Source organism: Dermacentor albipictus, chromosome 10, assembly GCF_038994185.2.
Source record: "Dermacentor albipictus isolate Rhodes 1998 colony chromosome 10, USDA_Dalb.pri_finalv2, whole genome shotgun sequence".
Classification (NCBI taxonomy): Eukaryota; Metazoa; Arthropoda; class Arachnida; order Ixodida; family Ixodidae; genus Dermacentor; species Dermacentor albipictus.
Genome location: NC_091830.1, coordinates 51,796,493 through 51,813,575, shown reverse-complemented (window position 1 = coordinate 51,813,575; position 17,083 = coordinate 51,796,493). Strand labels below are relative to the sequence as shown.

Genomic DNA, 17,083 nt, shown 5'->3' with positions numbered 1-17,083 from the left:
CTTGCGTTCAAGCGTGCTCTTTCGAGCTTGCCTGGCGACCGGTCGCACGAATTGCCGGCGTGGTTTTGCGGCGACCGTCGAGGAGAGGGTATCATTGAGTGGCCTGGCGCAAGAACTAATCTGAATGACCGTAAAGAAGAAAAAAAAAGAGAGAAAACAGAAAGACAGTTCTGGTCATTTGCGTACTTGCGGGATTATACGTCTTGCAACCTGATTACCGGGCGTCGAACGCCGCACGTGACGGCGATATGGTACAACTCTACGCGGAGAAAATTGTAGCCGTGAAAACTCCGTCACGTGCTGATTAAGGCTGCAGCGAGTCTGGTTAGAACTGACCTGCAGGCGTGTTATTGGGTGCCCGTTAAGGATGTGGGCACGAGAAAGGGCAGTTCGCTTCTTGGAACGGGCGTATACCTCTCTTTAGGCGGAATCTGTTTCTCAACTCTTTTTTTTTCCCCAACTATTTCCTTGTCGTCTGCACTTGTATTTTGTTTTCGTCTGTCCTGTTTGGCGCGTCAGGTGACGCGGGTTGTCATCTAACACTCGCCGTGGACGTCTGTGTAGGCACCTATAAGCGAACATTGGCCAAGTTTCGTATCTATGCTAACGCAGCCGGACAGGAGTACAGCTTCAACATGACGTCATCGAAGTGAAAAAAAAAAGACGATGCAGACTACATTGCTTTCCAAAACATGGCGGCTGAGAAGCCTGCTTGTAAGCTCGCCTGCAAGTTCGCCTGCGTTATAATGTAAAACGTAGCCACGGTTTGTTTAGCGCTTAGAAGGAAGCCGCGTTGCGTTTTACTTGAGTTTGCACGTGCAGTGTTACAATGTTGCGTTGTATGCATTTCGTAGCTTTTATTTATTTTATATTTTTGTGTCGACGCCAGCTGGCGTCAAGTACGAGACGTTTAGAGTATTGGTCGGACAAATGGTACGGAAGAGATGGAATCGGCGTCGTTACAGGCACAGGTAACTTTACGATATAAAGATTAAGATATAAAGTGTTTAAAAAAATTACGGGGTTCTACGTGCCAAAATCACTTTCTGATTATGAGGCACGCTGCATAGTGGAGGACTCCGGTGATTTTGACCACCTGGGGTTCTTTAACCTGCACCTAAATCTAGGTACACGGGTGTTTTCGCATTTCGCCCACACCGAAATGCGGCCGCTGTGGCCAGGATTCGATCCCGCGACCTAGTGCTCAGCAGCCCAACACCATAGCCACTGAGCAACCACGGCGGGTGCATAAAGTTTTTGATGGACAGTGAGAAGAGCAAAGAGAAAAAGGCAGAATGCTGGACTGTAATCGATGTAGTAAAACCTGATTAGCTCAAGCATGCCGGGGTGTCAACCTGTTGTCGCCCTCTTTGAGACCTGATTTTCGTGTTAGATATAATTATCATCATCAGCATCAGCGTTTCGTTCAAATACTTTTACTCGGGGAGTACTTCCAAGCCGTCAGGGTAGACTGGGTTCCCTACTGGCAAGAATAGGAGCACGCACATAAGCTTTTGCGCGTTTAGTACAAAATGGCGGCTTTGCCGGACTGGGTCCCTGTCCTTGAAGGCACCTTTTCGCCGGAACCTATAAAGTGAGACGCGCAGTCGCGATTCTCATTGATGTTTTCTTTTTCTCTCCTTGTTTGGAGTGAATAAGTTGGAGACAACAACGAGCAGACGACTTGCAGACGGCGCCGGCGCTGTCGCAATATAGTAGGCCATAGCGGAGTTCGTCGTCGTCTGGTCGCTTTGAAGTCGGAGGGTATTGTTCCCCCTCGCCAGGCCTATTGCGCTTGCGCGCTCTGTGGGTACTTATGCTACTTCATTTTCTTTTTTTCTTTTATTATCTCATTTTCGAAGAAGAGAACGCACGCCAAGTCGCATGAGTGCCATCGAATGATCCTCGTACATGCTGAATTGTTCGGGCCGAGTATGCCAGTCACTAAAGTACGGGTATTGGAACCGCGTGCAAACGTCGGAAGCTGGTCAGAATGTGCAGCAAATGTACGTGCAGCAAATGTCAGCAAATAATGTATCATTCCAAACTGATTTAGCGTTTGTCTTTACTATCCAATTGAGAAACGTGTCGTGTTTGTTAGAATCTCAGCTTCTTCTTCTTTTTTTGTCAAACATAAGACGCATAGCTGCGTAGACTGAGAAAAATCCTTGTTGCAACTTCATCTCGCGTAATCATAAAGGCTGACAAAGTGCACAATTAAGTTAAGTGCCGCCGCATCTAATTCCGGTTACTTCCTCGAGGTTGTCTCCGCGAAAACTGTTACCACAGGTATGCTTCCTAAGGGATTGTTAAACAGTCGTGAATGCCGTTCTTTTTTTGCCCGCACAGTGTGATAGCTGTCGCACGTCTTTGCCAATGCACTCAATGACCTTTCGACAACCGTGACAATGAATGCGGACCGTCTGCTGAGGTAGCAGCCAGCTTTGACAGATGTTCTCGGACGTTAAGCTCTCTACTGCACGTTTCTCGCGCTTGAAGCGATGACACTAAGCCAATATATAAAAAAAACGTGGCATATTTTCGGCAAGTTATTTTAATTTGATACTGCAGGCGTTTCTAAATGCCGTACCTGCAGCGTCAACGACGTTGCCGTTACGTCTTGACAGCGGTAGAAATTTTTGTACGCCCACGTAGCGATAAGGTCAGGCATGACGGTGTTGCTCATTGAAAGAAAGACAAAGAAAGAAAGAAAGACAAAGAAAGAAAGAAAGAAAGTCTGGCAGAAACCATCTGAGGACGAACGTGCCGACGTCAATGCGATTAGCCTTGAAGCAATGTCGGGACGCGCCATGTTGCCGCCGCCGAAAGCGCGTCATGCGTGAGGCGCCTGCTGCAGCCGGGTTCCGCTCCCGCGTTTCTCCTTGTTGAGCGGCACACACACTCTGAGGCGCATACCCCGCGAGCAAAGTTGGTTGGCGTTCAAAGATAGATAGATAGATAGATAGATAGATAGATAGATAGATAGATAGATAGATAGATAGATAGAGAGAGAGAGAGAGAAGTCAGGAAAGGCAGGAAGGTTAACAAGACGCAGGTTGGTTTGCTACCCTGCACTGGGGGGAAGGGGGTATGGGGATGAAGAGAGAGAGAGAGAGAGAGGAGAGTGTGTTAACTGAAGGGCGCCACGTACCCAGTGGTGCACGTAGACAACCGCTCAGAACGTGAATCGAGATAGCCCCTCTGATGTGAAGGTTGCCCATCGTATTGGTTGAAACGAGCCATGTTTTTTCTCATTAAGCGTGGAGTTATAGTTTTGATTCTTCTCTTAAACGTCGCGAAAAATGACCGTTGGCGCCCCGCGCGGCAAAAACATGAAGATGCATAAGTGCAAGCCTACCACGTGACCTTCTATTAGTGTACGGGGTTCCTGGCCTTATTATTAGCATTGAAATGCTGTACACTTTTTTTTCTGTTATATCCATTTTCTTACAATGTGCAGATAAGTTTTCGTTTGTAGCGAGCAGAAAAGTGACGCTGCCTTCGTTTTCGATGAGTTGGCTTGGCTTGGCTCGTCTGTCGGCAGAATAATGACGACAGAAGCCAGCCAGCCATGACGTACACGTGTACTTGTCTGGAAAAAAAAAGAAACGCGGCACAAATATAAGGAAGGTCTGTAGAACGACGCAAACCTGTTGTACCAGCTTTCTATATTCAAAAGTGGTTGAAAAGGTCAGAATGTAGGTGTTTAACCACAGGTGCACTAGCTCACTCCTGTGAAAGCAGAACGACGAGCGACTTTCACTATTCGCGAGGCGAGCTGTCACCAATGCTCTCGCTTCTCAGCGTTGCCGATGGAGTGACTTCTTTTTTTTTTTTTAGAAGCTGCGTGCTTAGAACGAAAAATTCGGCCTACAAAATATCCGCACGCTTTTCGTAGTAACCGCTGCAGGTGTAAACGCTACCGAGGGTAAGCTTTTCGTTGCGCCATTAAAAAAAAGAAAAGTTAGGTTTTTCAAAGTCGCTCGTCAGTCCCTCGAAGTATCGCAACAATGCTAATCGCAATGAAATAGACAAGAGCACTCCCTGCGCTTCTATGACTGTGCTCGCTCCTGTTGTCATAGCAACGATCACTGGAACGGAGCTGGCCGGTGTATCGTGACGTCACTATCCACAGACCTTCCTAGGTAACGTAACTGAAATTGGGGCGTAGAAACAAGTGTTACAATAAATTATTTCGGCCGCTTTGTTGCTTGTTCGTATATTTTTCTGAGGTTTAGAAGGCTCCCAGAATCCCATTTACAGCTAGAAACAAAAATAATAGAAAATGATATACGAGTACTGGGTTAACACGGAAACCTGTCGGGCATAATCTTGCGCTTGTATCTTTCTTCACGATGAGCAGTCACATCTTCGCAAATGTGAAACGGTGAAGTGGACAGCGGCGGTGTTGAGATCGGCTACGTGAAGCTAAAAAAAAAAAGTTGCCTAAAGTTCGTTGCGTGCAGGACGCCCTGTCCTAACATTACCGCGTAATATGTGCGCCGGGTCAACGTGCAGCGTAAACGGCTGTCGTTAGCCGCAATTCTGAAAGACTCATTGATCAACCCCCAAGAACAGATCGTTAAAAACAACCTTCTATCGCGCTACGCAATCTCGTCACGGCTGGCCGGCTGCCTCATGTGTCGGCGCTAAAAGAAGAATCAGTGGTCATTTTGAGCCCGCGTCCGTTTTACTTCGTCTTCTTTCTGTTTGATCTTTGTTTCTCTGCTTTTTTTTTACTACTACTTGTATGTAAAATAGCGTTTCCTGCACTCCCGTAATATAACAGGAAGTGAGGGTCGTCAAGCAACAGCAGGACGTCATCTCACCACCACTAGGGGTCGCGCCATTCGCACAAGCTCTCCCGCGGCGCCCGATTCATCTGTAGAGATTTCGTGCAGAATTTGCTGTTAAGTCTCAAAGTTCTACAGCGCATGCTGGTCCTTCGGCTTCGGTAGTTCTGACATTCCTGCTGCCGGCATAGAACCTTCTCTGTAAATTTGTCCGTGTACAGTGACTTGTACAGTTAGGTGTCGCGCTCTCGAGAATACAGTCGTCTGCATCAAGACCTGGGTCGCGGAACAGACGATCTCGAGTGGAGCAGACGACGTTGTCCGGTTGGCCGGATGGCCTGTGATAAGTAGCGTCGGCTGACACAACGACGACCAACGATGCGGAAAATCCCGTAGTACGCGCCTTTATAACGACATGTACAGTGAGAGTAAGAGCCGGTGCAAAGCGCCGCGACGTTGTAGGCGCGTGCGCAGAATGTTAAACAGATGTTAACAGGATGCGGGCGACGCGGAGCAGACGATCGCAGCAAGGGCGAAGAGAAAACAAGAAACGGACTTGAAGCGAGCGTGCACGAAAAGGCGGATGGGAGTTCGAAAACCTGATGTGAGAGAAACGGGGTTTTTGATCTGAGAAGTGAAACATATTGAAAAAAAAAATCTTTCAGGAAGCTCCGGGAAAAGAACTTTAATCAGGAGAGAAATAAAGACTGGTTCATCGAACTGTGTCCCAGACAGTGCGTGGTAGGCTACGTCTGAAAAGTCGCGCATTTTATCACCAGCACACATGCAGAATTCAAGTCGTGTTTTTCCCTCGAATCGAATGCGTGTGCATGCATAATTTCGTGACAAGAGCCCATTCTCAAAGGGGACAGCACATTTATTTTCTGGAGCTCCTAGCCCTTTATTTTTGTTTTTTTTTGTAATTTTTAATCGTCTGCGTGTCGTCAGTTTGTGTGTGTTTGCTGCTCGCTTAAGAGGTATGGCATGTTCAGTAGCAGGGAAGAGATAGGTAAATTAAGGAGTCGCCGCGCTGCAGATCGGGAGGAGAGGGTTTTTGCGCCAAATTGGTCGGCGATTACAAAGGAGGCAGTGGGCCTTCCCGAAGTCTCGTCTGGTGGTCGCGTAGTCTCGTCTGATTGTCGTTTTACGATCTTGTTCTCTCGTGTCGTCTTTGCAGGCCCTCTGTTTCTTCTAACGCGCATTTCCCGCGGTTGTCGCGGTGTTTGGCGAGGCGCAGTAAATTGCGTACTGGCCGAGTTTTGCTGCCGCATTCGTCGCACAATGAAGACGTTGGTTCATATAGCCCTTTCGCGACCTCGTCTCGTTCAGGCGAGAGACCTTCTAAGTGCTTAAAAAATGGGACGTCTAATACTCCTTAACTTAGTGCGTTTATGGGTTAAAGCTTCGAGTGCGTCATACTCCGCTAGACTTGACGAGTTTTGACGAGGCTTCGACAGGAAGGCCGTGGAATCGGCCCCCTAGAATTCATATCAGCTCGTTTGCGTATTGACTGAAGAGGTGCAGAAACGCATAAGTAGATCGTACTGGCAAAGAAAACGAACGATCGTTCATAAGCAGCGCTGTTGTCAGCGCAGCGGGGTGCCTTTAAGCTCGTGAGGTTGGATATTGACTACGCGGACGACTTGCCTTGGCTGGGAAACGAATGCTACGAAACCGAAGGGAGCGTGTGGCATCGCCGCTGGAAGTAGTCCCGCAGTTTCATTCGCCTTTTCTTAACGAGAGAACTAGAATATGTAATCATGACCGCATAAATCCTGCAGACAATGAAGCAAAAGAAAACATCGGGAAAATTAGGTGTGACTGAAATTGAAATGTAGAAAATAAAGGAAAATGAAAATCGAAGTGGACGAAAAGATAACTGGTCGCCGGTGGAAGCCGAACCCACAAGCTCCGCTTTACGCGTGCGTCGTATTAACGATTTGCTAAGGCAACGGCTATCAATACATTCACTAACTTGGGCATTTAGGTTTTGCTATATCTAGCCCTGGCCGTGTTAACCAGGGCATTTCCACGCGAAGTTCACGGCGGAGTTTCACGGCGTCCGTCATTCCACCGCTGCCACCACGCATGAAGAGAAAACCGCGATGTCGGGTTTAAGTTGAACCCAACAACAAACGATTCAGCGTCGTCATATTTCCATCTTACAGCTTCCTCACGTCTGGTTCCTTAACTCGGGTTCTTATAGTCCGTCTACGTTGTGCCCAAAGTACCTGTTCTTCAATGTATATCTTATTGCACCGTCGATCTTTTCCGATTTTCGTTCTTAGCATACATTTTACACGTATCATCGAGCACTCCCAGTCCCGCAAAGTGCACTTCACGGTCCCATGGGTAATTTCGGTCGCGTATACAGCAACGTAAGCACTCCGTGCCTCGCTTTCGATGGTGCTGCACCATGTCCGTTGAGTGCTGCGTGCGCGAGCTCCTCGCATTTTCTGCGACGTATCATCATTATTCCGCAAATTTCACTTCCAAATGGTTGTCTTTCCCTCCTCCTTCTCATTTTATTTTGCTGTTTTCGTATTTTTTCCTACATTGAACAAGGGAGAAACGATTTGCCACAGAGAACTTTGCTCGGGAGTGGAAACGAAATCATGTCGTCCGAAGGAAACCGCCCTGAAGTGAACGTTCGTCTGTTCTGTCTTCTCTTGGCTTCGCGGCCGTCTGCCGTATATACTTCACCGCGTTGTCTTCTGCGCTGCGTGGTTTTGTGGTCGTCTGTTTCTCCCGCCTGTCTTCTGATCTCCTTTTGTGGCTGTGTGCTTCTTGCGAGTTCTCTCGTCTACGCTCCGTTCTGGTCGTCTGCTCTGGTTTTGTAGCCGTCTGCTTTTGCCTTGTGTTTATTCCCCGTTTCCTCTGTCCTTATCCTCGCGTCGTTTCCCCCAGTTTCCGCTGTCGCGCGGTGCGGAAAAAGAGGGGCCCCTCTCCTTTTTCGATGGACCCGTTTCCATGGCGACCCGGCGCCGTCGTAACTCAGGGTCTATCAGGTTCCCGAGCCGCCCTCCGCTGTTTGTTTTAGGGCAATCCGCTTCTTTCCTTGGCCTTCGCCTTCAAGTGTCTCCTTTATGATGCCGCGACCGAGGGCCGCGTCCTTTTTTGTGACGCGTTTGTGTCACGCATCTCTCGCTGTGTTTAATTGAAAGCGCTACGAAAAACGACTCTATTGAAACAGTTTTCAGATATTTAGGGTGTCTTTGACTACATTCGATTTTGTCCTGTCACAGCTTCTATGTGCCACTTAAGGTGTTCAGCCACAGTAGAAGGATTTAAGACGACGTTTCTGCATACATTTTGTCCTCAGAACGTCACCGTGCATTTTTGAAGACAGGATAATGCTTTTGATGCGACAGTTTGCAGATTAATTAAGCGACCCGGTGTAGATGACAAGCGAGCTCCCTATCACGAACCGTGATTTCATTGTTGGTCCATGACAGCGGGATCTGATAGTGAAGTATTTACAGACACTCCATTTCGGTGGAATGCAGTGGAATCCTGCGCACAAGCCGAGGTCTTGTGAATTCTGGCACGTCAAATTACCCTCTTATGTATTCGGGTAACTTATTCGGGTTCGAAGCGTACTGTTCCGGGTCTGCGTACATGCAGATACCGCTTTCTTTAGACCTACCCATGTATTGTTGTATTGTATTGTGTATTATTAGACATAACCATGTATTGTTGCAAAACGCGGCACGACACCTTTTACTAACGGATCCGGGCACGTAGAACAGACACGCACCTCACCCCACTCCGAGGGCACACACTGCTTCACCGTAGCCGAGGCGATCGTGCGTTGGTCGACGTCCTGCAGTGCAGTGATTGTTGTGAGGTCACTAGGAAACAACGGCGGTCACACACAACGCAGCCCACACAAAAGTGCTTCCCTTCAGGCTCTCTCGGAAACCTGACCACTTCTCCGGTGAAGCGTTCCAAGTTCGCGGCATCGGGGCCACGTGGACGGTTCGCACTAGTTTCCGCCTCGCCCTCCTGGCAGGCAGCACGCTTACGGGAACGCCATCATGGGAGAGAGAGAGAAAGCAAGGACAGGAAAGGCAGGGAGGTCAAACAGAAGAGTATCCGGTTTGCTACCCTACATTTGGGGTGAGGGAAAGGGAAAAGGGAAAGGGGTGGGAGAGCGGAAGGAAAGGAAAGGAGATAGGCAAGCGCCTGGAACGCCGACAAAGAGAGGACGGTGCGAACGTAGACATGGTCGACGCGGGTGAAAGTGTAGTATCTGTTCCTATCAGTTTATTATATGATACGGGTTGTATTTGTACCGAATATATTCAACTTATCTTTAGAAGTTGGCGGAGTGCTTAAAGCCTGTTTCGCCTCCGCCGTGGGTCGGCCCAGTGTTGCACTATCTTCGGGACCGGCCCACAAAGGGGGAGAAATTCTCGATCTACACGGTTCGATAGGCGCACGCAGTCTTTTTTTCCAGAACCTAGCCATATGCAGCTTCGTTGCAGAACGATTAAGAAATCGCGGTTCACGAAAGGATGTTAAGACCTGCTGCGTGCGGTCGTCAGTCCTCTGACTACCGTACACCGTAGGTCTTAAAGTCGTATAGTGCACCGTGGTTTTTACATTATTTATTTATTTTTACCTTCAACAGCTTGGCTAACGTTAGCTGGGACACACGGTATATCGGTTTGTTCTTCACAAACGCAGAGAGCCTCGAGAGCTACCGGTTAAGCCCACAGAAATAGACCGCTGACCTCTGACGACCGAGCACCTAGGTCTCGAAATCGTATCCGGCAGCGTGATTTTTAAACATCATTTTTTCCCCCCTTCAAGAGCTTCGCTGACGTTAGCTGGGGCATCCTACCCAATTGAAGAAACGCATGAAATGTCGGTCTGTCGTATTTTGGCACGTTCTGTAGTCTGACGCCCTCTGTGGTCTGACGTCCTTTGTAGCCTGACGCCCTCTGTGGTCTGACGTCCTTTGTAGTCTGACGTCCTCTGTAGTCTGACGTCCTCTGTAGTCTGACGTCCTCTGTAGTCTGACGTCCTCCGTAGTCTGACGCCCTCTGTAGTCTGACGTTCTGCGGTTCTTTAATAATATTCGATAAAGCTTGACAGAGACTTCTTAAGGCCATGTAAATTTGGCAGTGCAAAAAAGTTAAAGGAAAAAAACAATCATAAAATAAATAACTTTCAGCCGGGGATTTGAAATTGCCCACTTGAAGATTCTGAACCCAGTATCCTACCATTGCACCATGTCGGGCGTGGTTGTACTTGGACATTTGGCCATGTCAACAGTAAGGACCTCTGTCTGCGCTGATGTTTACATTTGTATGTTGAGAACCAAGGTGCGCTTTCACTTCGCCACGTCAACTGGCGCCTCTCTCGAAGAACAAAAGTGTTGTTACCATCGACAAGTACTCCCCGAAGTGCTAGAACATCGATTTTGCTTTACGATATTTATATCGTTTAGCAAATTCAGAAACAGATAATGGTCACCGGAGACGCTGTTAGGTTTGTTACTTCTAATTCCGACAGCTGTCTCTAGCTCTACACTTTTGAGCGCGCTTATAATTCGTGTGTTCGGCGCAAAATAGCTACACAAACATTCGTGGATATGTGTTCATTTAGACAGTGTACCGGTTTCTCGACGGCAGCGCTTGTTCCAGAGTATACCGACACCCGAGCGAGACAGATGTTTTCACGCAACTTCGAGGAACGACTCAAAACTTCTTTTCCGCTTGGCAAAAGCTTATTGTAATGTTCCTGGGAAATTAACTAATGTGTCAGCGTCGCGGCAGGTGTAAGTCCACGAGCCTGTGTGTCACATCTTACGAAATATAACAGAATGAATGGACAGCCGTTTCCGCAGATGCTGTGATTTTTGATCAGCGGCCGATTTTGAGGAGCCGGAAAGCGTAATTGGTGGTGGCTCGTTGCCACGGCACAATTACGACAATTGGCCACGTCGACTTCAATACCGGTGTCGGTGCTATCAGCATTGGCGGATTCAGAGAACGCACGATTGAATCCTCTTGAAAAAAATTGAAGTTACGATTACAAAACTACGGTGCCGGGTCCCCTCACTGAACGTTTACCTCCACCGGTCTGGTCTGGCTATATCGCTCCTGTGCCCTTTATACAATGAGAAGGAATCTCTGGAACACTTGTTTTTAACATGCCACCGTTTCATTATTGAACGGAAAAGATTTTTAGAAGAATTCTTCCAAAAGCTTGGCTTGAATTCGACTATTCCTGTAACTCTTATCTTTAGGGCTACCGTACTTGGTTACAGTCACAGAAACGTTTGTGAAGCCCTGTGCTTTTTTTCTGCGTGAAACAAGATGAATTGCGTGTTAGAATTCTTCTAAATGCTTATAATGTTCACAAAATTAACAAAATATCTAGATAGTTGATTATTCGTATCTGTAACAGCAGACACTTTAAATCCCATTTGCGAGATACTTATTTCATTTCACCCTAATTTATTTAAGAAGTGCTAACAGTTCCTTTACCGCCCGATTCATGATGATGTGCTGAAGGACTGAGGTTCGATCCCCACCCTCGACCACGTAATTCATTTTTTTTCCTTTAAAGTGTGAGCTAGTCGGCGAGACAGCAGCAGCCACGGTCAGGAAATTCTGGGACGGTTCACCAAGAAAACTTAGCTTTAGCATTAACAGCTGTTTCTCCATGCTCTCAACTATTGAACATCGGCTACCCAGCCTCGTTAACCTTGTTTGCTCTATTCTCCCTCTTAGCCTTCGCGCACGTCCAACAAGAGCTCAGAGGGAGGGAGAGAGAAAGATAAAGGGAGAGGGAGGGAGGGAATCGGGTGACAACCCTTGGTCACACCTGCTCGAAGAGCCAAGTAGAGCGCTTCCGAGCGGAGCCGGAGTTGGTTCACCTTCAAAACTGTTCACCTGGCCGCTCCGCGACGAGGTTGACATAACGAATGGCTCTGCTTCCCCCTCCTCGCTTCCCCCCTCGCCTCGTTTCCACCGGTCCCGCATCGGCTAAGCCGCTGTTCAGCAGCCGCATGCGTAGCGTGACGCCACCCTGACGTCAACCTTGGCACCGTAAAACAGCGGCGACGATGGGCAGCCGGCGTTTTTTTACTTTCTTTTCGTTCTCGGTCGCGTCTTGTTGTTCTGCTGCTGCATGCGAGACTGCAGGTGACCCGGTCAGCAGCGAGCGGCCTCTAGGGGTCGCGAGTGAGAGTGTACGCGAGCGCCCTCTGTGAATCGAAGGAGGGACAGATGTTTCCCTCCGGGGTCACGTGGTTAGGGCTCCCTCTTCGTGCCGTAACCTTCGGTTGTCTCGCTAGATCGGTGCACTGTGGCGGAGACCTGCTGGCACCGTGCGGACAACGATGGTAGTACTACTCGTAGTAGTAGTTGAAGTAGTTGAAGCGGTGTGATCATGTTGTTTCTTCATGAAAGAAAAAGATGATTGCATGTTTACATACAAAGTTGTTCCTAGTCCGTCTCGATAACCTACGGCAAATTCGAGCAATGGGATACGTGGCATAGTAAAACACCATGTGGAAAAAGGTGTAGAAGCTGTACAGTGTAAGCACACGTGGCCACTTGTACAAAAGCGGAAAGTTACACGGGTATAAGTGTCCAGACGAGCGTGTATTGGGAACCGAATATATTCAACACACAGAAAGGTATTTAGGGACGTGTATGGTAGTGTTTAGTAATACTACTATAGTAGCCGTAGCGATATAGTAGCAGTCATATTTTTTGTTGGCGTGTTTAGATGTACTCAAGCGTATTTTGAATTTTAGAACGTACATACACTGCATTTAGTAGCAGTAGCAACAGTCGTATTGATTTCTTTATTTTATTATTATTTTTTGTGAGCAACAGCATCATGTCTAGCCTAGTCGTCATGTTCGGCAGATTTGTCCGTTTCGTCGCGTCTAGATAATAGTCGACGACACCGGGTCCGCCATCTCGTTCGTGGCCAAATTTAGCGTCAGATTAAAACGCCTTCCACGTGTTTCTCAATCGCGATGCTTTGCTAAGTGCCGGCCTCTTACGCGCGATGAGCACGTGGTAACGGTTCCTTTTTTTGATATCCAACTGCGAGAAAAATGTGCGTCCGTGCACCTTTCAATGCGGTGGACGACGTTCTTTGTGCGTTTCTCGTTCTAACATTCCTCGCGCCAGCGTGAACGTTGCCAGGGAGACAGCTGTAGGGTGTGTGTGTGTGGTGTGTGTGTGTGTGTGTGTGTGTGCGCGTGTGTGTCTGTGTGTGTGTGTGTGTGGTATGCGTGCGGAGTGCCGTACATTGTGGCCGTAAGCGATGGCTTTCCAAATTGCGCGCTATCAACTGGGTACTCGCCGAGTGGAAGTGCAGCTTGCGCAGCTGTTTCCGAGCGCTCGCGGGGCCGAGACATTTGCGCCCTTGTCGATTGCCTTGTTAGCAGCTGTCCCTCTTCGACCGTTTAACCGGGCCTTGAAAAGCGTTTACGCGTTTCGTGGCCTTTGTTGAAAGGGCACCGAAGAGGCATGTTAAGCGGACTGGAAATAGAAAAGCAATTTGCGTTTTATTACTCAATTGCTGTTCTGTGATGCATTAAAAAAATAAAGAAAAGAGAACGCAAAAGCGAGACGAGGGCTGACGCCGCCTTGAAGTTTCCGCGCCAGCCCGTGGTGACGTCATTGATCTTGGCTCCGTCTGCTCAGACGTAGAGAGAGAGAACTAAACTTTTATTTTCCGAAACGGTAAACCGAGTCAGAACCCGGTTCACCCTAGGTGGGAGGATTCCTTATTCCAAGAACCCTCTGGCTTGGGCTGCCTCTTTGGCCCGGGCGACGAGACTGCGTTGGTCGTCCAGGTCATCGGAGGAAAGCTTGGCCTCCCACGTTTCGGTTATGGTATGGATCTGCGGTGATTTGGGGCGCTCTTCTTGTGCTTCTATGGGGCGGCTTTCTTTGGAGTCGTCTTGTGGAGCTTGTGAGGTAGGGTCTGTGGGTGTGCCACGCAGTGGGCAATCCTGGACCATGTGTTGCAGGGTGTCTGGAACGTCGCAATGGGGGCATATGTACGAGTACTGCGTAGGATACAGTCTGTGCATGATTATTCCGTGCACGTAGGTGTTGGTCTGTAGGCGGCGCAGGATGACTTCTTCCTCCTTGCTTAGATTCTTGTGTGGCAAAGCGTACGTTCTTCTGCTGAGTCGGTGGTGTTGCAGAAGCTCCGAGTACTTTAGGGCGATGTCATCAACGTTGGTGGCCGGCCTAGTGTGGGATTGCAGGAAAGCCCGGCTGGTATGCTCGCGTAAAGCATTTTTTTTTTCATCCGTAAAGTAAAGATGCGCTACATCGTGTTCCAAAAGACCAATTGCAATGCATGCTCACTGACCTGGAGAGGCAAAGCAGAAGGGTGGGTCTAAAATTAATGTGCAGAAAACTAAAGTAATGTTTAACCGTCTAGGAAGAGAACAGCAGTTTACGATATTTAGCGAGGCACTGGAAGTGGTAAGGGAATACATCTACTTAGGAGAGGTAATGACCGCGGATACCGATCACGAGACTGAGATAATCAGAAGAAATAAAATGGGCTGGGGTGCGTTTGGCAGGCATTCTCAGATCCTGAACAGCAGGTTGCCATTATCCCTCAAGAGAAAAGTATATAATAGCTGTGTCTTACCAGTACTCACGTACGGGGCAAAAACCTGGAGGCTTACGAAAAAGGTTCTACTTAAATTGGGGACGACGCAACGAGCTATGGAAAGAAGAATGATGGGTGTAACGTTAACGGATAAGACAATAGCAGATTGGGTGAGTGAACAAACGCGAGTTAATGACATCTTATTTGAAATCAAGAAAAAGGAATGGGGGCATGGGTAGCACATATGAGGAGGGAAAATAACCGGTGGTCACTAAGGGTTACGGACTGGATCCCAAGGGAAGCGTAGCAGGGGTCGGCAGGAAGTTAGGTGGACGCATGAGATGAAGAAGTTTGAAGGGACAACATGGCCACAATTGGTACATGATCGGGGTAGTCGGAGAAGTATGGGAGAGGCCTTCGCCCTGCAGTGGGCGTAACCAGGCTGCTGCTGCTGATGATGATGTGCAATAGTGATTGCTATATTAATAATCACAATCTAATTACGCGGAACTTAAGTGCGCTCTTGCCGCGTAACGTCCGTGCTTCAGGCACAACACGCAGTGGCAACACACACCGTTTTGCTTTCCGTTTTATCTCGAAGGGGAAGTATTTCCTCCTTAACGGCACCTCCTTTCTTTCTTTCGTTCCCTACCCCCCCCCCCCCCCCTTCTTTCTTGCCTCGACTAAAAAAAAAAAGCGTACACTAACAGGCCTCGGGTCTTGCCTCCGCCCCTGTGCTCCCTTGGAGCCATCCGTTGTCGATGTTTGGTTCTGTTCCGTCACTACAAAAGGAGAAAAAAAAACACAACGAGCGGGAAACTGCGTTCACCTCGAGTTTGTTCGTGTTTCCCGCTAGGCGACGCGACCGTCTGTGGGTCCGTAGACGGCGCAGGGGTCCTGTTTGTATGTATATTAGACGCCAGGGGAGGGAAGCCGAACTCCGGTTCTGGAGTACGCTCCGGGAGGTCGAGGCTTGCAAGCGGGGTGAAGTGGTGAGAACCCCGGGGGAAGGGGATTGTAATCGGAATACAAAAGGTGTGGTGAAGGGGGGGGGGAGGGAAAGGGGGGGTTGGAGGGGGCCGTCTTTTAGAGACTATGCCTCACTCCTGGAAAGGATGGAGCCCGTGGTCGCGGCGCTGGGGCGATCGCGGGGTTTCGGGGCTACAGTGACACGCGTTTTGGGGGCGCTTTTGCCGTTGGGTCGTTTTTTTTCCCCCTCTTTATTTCGGTGTAGGCGCATGTGTCGTACGCTCGTGTTCGCTAAAACGGTGCAGCGTATTGAGAAGCGCACTGCGTTATGTAGAATTGAAAACAGCTCTAGTCGGGTTGGCGTTCGAACTGTCTCGTAGTTCATGCAGCGCTCGCCAGAAACTAGTGCAGAACTATTGCAGAACGGGAGTGCCAGCATTGTGCATTTCTTCTCGCATTTACCGTTGTGCATTTTTTTTGCAAATTTTTCTCCCTGAGTTGTCCTCGTTTCTGGTGATCACAGCACGAACCACAATGTAGTGAAAAGAGAGATAAATTGTATTTACGGGACAGTCAGAGAGGTCGCCCTGAGCTGGTGCACTCAACTCTGACGCTCTACACTGGCGAAGAGGCAAAAGGCACAGTTCAGGGATGAACGAAAGAGTGTGGTGAAATCTACGGTTGGCGTTATCAAACCTCGGGCAGCCCCATGTGCGTACAGCCGCTGTCCCTCGGATTTCGCTACGCGGTTTTAAAAGTGCGCAGCGTGGAGTCGATCAAGTGATGTCCTCGGTTGAGTGAAGGTTTCGATAGGGGAGTTTGTGTTCGCCCTAACAAAGAGAAGTCCGCTTGTCGAAACGTTCAACTCCAGCGTGAGACATTTCTCGTTAATTTGTCTATTTGCAAACAGCAGTACGTGAGAACAAGTGGATTTGCAGTCAAGAAATATAGTAGGAGAATGTTCGACAGCTGTTGTTCTTTCTCCAGCTGGTCTCCACATTCCTGTGAACCTCCGTCGTGCTTGTGCACGCGCGATATTTGAATATTTTAGCATGGAGCGCTGCGCATGCGTTGCCGATAGCCGACGGTGACGGTAAAATAGTAAGGCTATGCTAGAGAGAGAGAGAGATAAAGAGGAAAGGCGGGCAGCTTAACCACATATCAGTCTCTGGTTTGCTAACCCACAGTGGGGATGGGAGATAGGGGTTAGAAAGAGGACAGGGAGGAAATCGTTGAAAAAAAAGTACCAGATTGGCTAGCGCCTTGGCTGCCTGCCTACTTTCGGAGAACGAGTATCGGGTTATCTCGAACCGTTCTTCAACGTTGCACGCTGCCGTTCAACATAACGCGTATTCTCGTGATTTATCGGGTCTTATTTCTCTACTCATTTGCAACATGAATAGTTTGCAGACATGTTGGGCGCTTGTTGTTCTGCCGATGCTGTTCGATTATGTGGGCTACCGTTTTATAATTCCTTGCCTCTCTGGCCTTACGTGCACCTATATTGCGGATACGTGATCTGCTCTGTGTGGTGCAGTTGTTCAACGGGTCTACCTCTGCCTTCAGAATTTCCGGAAAATTGAAACGCTGTGTAAGGTAGGCACACGCGCTTATCACTTCTCAGTGCGCTGACGCCAGCTGCGTCTGTCACAGTGCTGCACGGAATTAATGACACGAGAGTGTAACTGCAAAGTGGATGAGGGCGCTGCTGTCGG

General features: G+C 48.7%; 1 protein-coding gene and 1 pseudogene across 1 annotated transcript in view; both read left to right on the top strand.

The window, feature by feature from the left end:
• Window positions 1–17,083, top strand: part of jing (AE binding protein 2 jing) — a 177,947-nt gene that overhangs the window by 31,336 nt on the left and 129,528 nt on the right. The gene's annotated exons all lie outside the window — the stretch shown is intronic.
• On the top strand, window positions 9,016–9,197 carry LOC135907693 (U2 spliceosomal RNA; annotated as a pseudogene).